Source organism: Microtus pennsylvanicus, chromosome X (assembly GCF_037038515.1).
Source record: "Microtus pennsylvanicus isolate mMicPen1 chromosome X, mMicPen1.hap1, whole genome shotgun sequence".
NCBI lineage: Eukaryota > Metazoa > Chordata > Mammalia > Rodentia > Cricetidae > Microtus > Microtus pennsylvanicus.
Genome location: NC_134601.1, coordinates 105,916,134 through 105,919,361, shown reverse-complemented (window position 1 = coordinate 105,919,361; position 3,228 = coordinate 105,916,134).

The following is a 3,228-nucleotide window of genomic DNA, read 5'->3' as shown; positions in this document are numbered from 1 at the left end:
GTTGCTTTTAATGAGAGTCAAAGCAGCAAAACGAAAGTAGAGCACCATGTAAGTCTATCTTTTATGTCACTGAGGAGACTCAAGTATGAGTCTCAATGGCACAGTTAGGGTATGTGCAGAACAATGCATAAGAGAGTTATTCACAGAAATGAGCTTCTGAGCTTCACAACTTCTGTTCATTGGAATTTTATAATTGGGTGTATCAAGTACTAACCTGCCTTTGTTTCCCCATTGGTGTGGGAGAATTGTCTGCATTCTGTTAATCATGTTATAAATAAACGCTGATTGGCCAGGTAGGAAATATAGGCAGGAAAACCAGACAGGAAGTAGAAATGATGTAATAAGAACAGGAGGATTCTGGGAAGGAGGAAGTTGATTCCTCCCTCTCCTGCCGAGACCACGGAAGCAGCAGGATGTGATCAGCCTCACTGAAAAAGGTACTGAGATGTGAGAGTTAGCCAGTGAGAAGTTAGAGCTAATGGGCCAATCAGCCTTATAATTTATGGAGATCTATGTGTGACTTTCTTTGGGGCTAAACAGTTGTGGGGTACCAGGCGGGATAGAAAAAACCCAACAACAAACAAGCAGGCCTTGCCCCTTCATGTTACACCCCATTTTCCCTGTTGTATAAGGATGGTTAGTGTTATGATTGTGTTTTGAATCTTTAAATGGATGTAGTATGGAGAAAAAGAGTAATAATCCTTTTAGATTATAGATTGATAGAAGCTTCTTTTGTGTTATATGTTTAAGATCATGCAAAACCTAAAGATTCTATGCTTTGAGGAAGAAAGAATGACTGATGGACCTTGGAGGTCATTTCCTTGTGAAGGGGAGATAAGAAAAATGGGGTAACAATGAAGGGAAACATTTCACTCTTTAGCATGCTTATCTTATTTTTCAAGGCATTAAGTATGCATTCTTTTTATATTATTATTTTTTTCATTCCTTCCAACCACTACCCAGGGTTCCAGGACTCAAGGAGTACAGGAAATAGCAAAGGGTGCCTAAAGTAAACATTTGAGCTATAGGGAACTCACCATAAAACTCACATGAGAAAACCATGAAAATCGTAAAATAAAAGGTAAGAAATAATGAAGCAAATGGAAGGGGGTGCATTGTCCATCTGGTGTAATACTTGGGGAAGTAGTTTTAGAATATAAGTTGTTATATATTAATGTTTTGAAAATCATTGTTAGGACAAGTAAAATCCAAAGATATACAGATGTATGTTGATGACTTGAAAGGGCATTTTCCAGAATACATGGAAGGAAGATTAAAGAAAACTTTGGAAAAACAAGGGAGAAAGACAAAAAAAAATATGCCCTTAGTCTTCAGGACAATTCCCAAGTTATCTAAGTCAGTAATTGAGCAAGGAGGCCTGAGTCTTGCCTAGATGGCTCAGCTATGTTGAGGAGCAAAGACACAGCACATTGCTCCTACCTAGTATCTTGATTTGCGACCCAGATCCTGCAAGTGAGGTGTTTGGGATGCATTACTGAAATGGCAAGTTAAAGAGTGGTGGCTGTATTAGACATAACAAAAAACTACATTTCCTTTTATGTGACACCCATAGTCTCTCTATATTTCTGCTTATATATCTTTCCCCCACCAATTCTTTAAATAAAGACCTGTTTATATTAAAATTTTTAAATCTCACAGATGACCTCACTGTAGAATATTGGCACAGTGGGTTAAAACTTAACTTGTTGCGGAAAGATATAATAGGAAAAGAGCTTGACTCATTTACTATGCTGATGAGTGATAGAGTGCCTTGCTTATAATGTAGAATTATTATATGATTACAGATGACATTGCTTAGTTGATTAACACAAAAATGAATGTAAATTGAGACCAACTGTCTTCCATTTTGGTCCGTCTGGCTTTGGGCAAACAATATCAGGAAGGAGAGATATGTATTCCTTTAAAGTGGCAACAAGTTCCTCAGTTCTAAGCCAATCATTTTGCCCCTACAAAGGATTTAGGGCAGCTTCAGTCCTTGGCAGACAGATGTTTTCTGTGATAGAGAGGCTGCCTCTCATTGTGTGTACTAATTAACTACAGTTCCAACTACTGAAGATCATATTATTGTCTCTTTTTGCAATTTGTTTTTTTATTCTGCCTTGAAAAATCTAACAACGTAGGTGGAAAGTTATGTTTGTATCATCTCTGGAGAAAAAGAACAAATACTTTGGACCATTGAAAACCGTCATTTCAGGCAAGAAGTGGCCTGGAATTGAGAAATAACACAGTGACTATATTTCTGAAGTGTTTAGTAATCCTATTTGTGCAGGTAAGTCTGGTCAGGGAAAAAGCCTACAGGGTTAAATTAATAACTCCCGACATTTTGGGAGTTGCTGCTTTAACAACTGAAATCCCAGTGAGCTCAATTCAAATATTCTCGACTGGCTACAGCCCTGTGAATTACATGGTACTTAATATGTCACATGTATTACCAACACGTTTGTTTGACAACAGTTCCTTAAAATGAGAGCAGATACAATTGGGAAATGATTGGGATTTGACTCCTAGGTGCTTGGACACATAATAATAATAGCAATGATTTGGTCCAATTATGGTGTCACATCTAACAAAAGTAAGAGGCTTTTGATTAGACTGTTTCTCCTGCTACTACTGCAAAATAATTTTCAATTATCTTCAAGGTTTTAATTGCATTAGCTTGTTAAAACATCCCTTTTAGTTTTTCTAGGCATAGTTTCTGTTAAGATTATCTATCTTGCCATTACAGTCTGGTGTTGAGCATTGCAGGGAAATACCCCTTGACTCAGTGCCAAGACTCCTCTTGAATATTTAACAAGTAAGAAACAGAAGGTGTAGGGTTAATGACCTAAAAGCCTCAGGAAAGCAGAAATTCCCTGCAGGAAAGCTGACAGGTTGATAACATGTGCAGGTAGTTAGGATCTAAGGAAGTCCATATCCTAAGAACCTCCATTAGAATCCATGAGCAGAAAACATCTGACAAGAAAATCAATATCCCAAGAACCACCATTAGATTTCAGGTGCAGGGAAAACTACTTACAAGAAAGTCAACATATAGAAAATAACCTTTGGAATTTATGAGCTTAGAAGTGCAGAAAATGAATCTACCGATGTAATCTTCTATCCCAAAATTTTCTTCTGCCCTAAAAAACCCCCAAGGCCCTGTACTCTTGTGTCTCCAGTTCCACAGAGAGACTGTTGCTCTTCCTTGATCTAAATCAAGGGCTATAC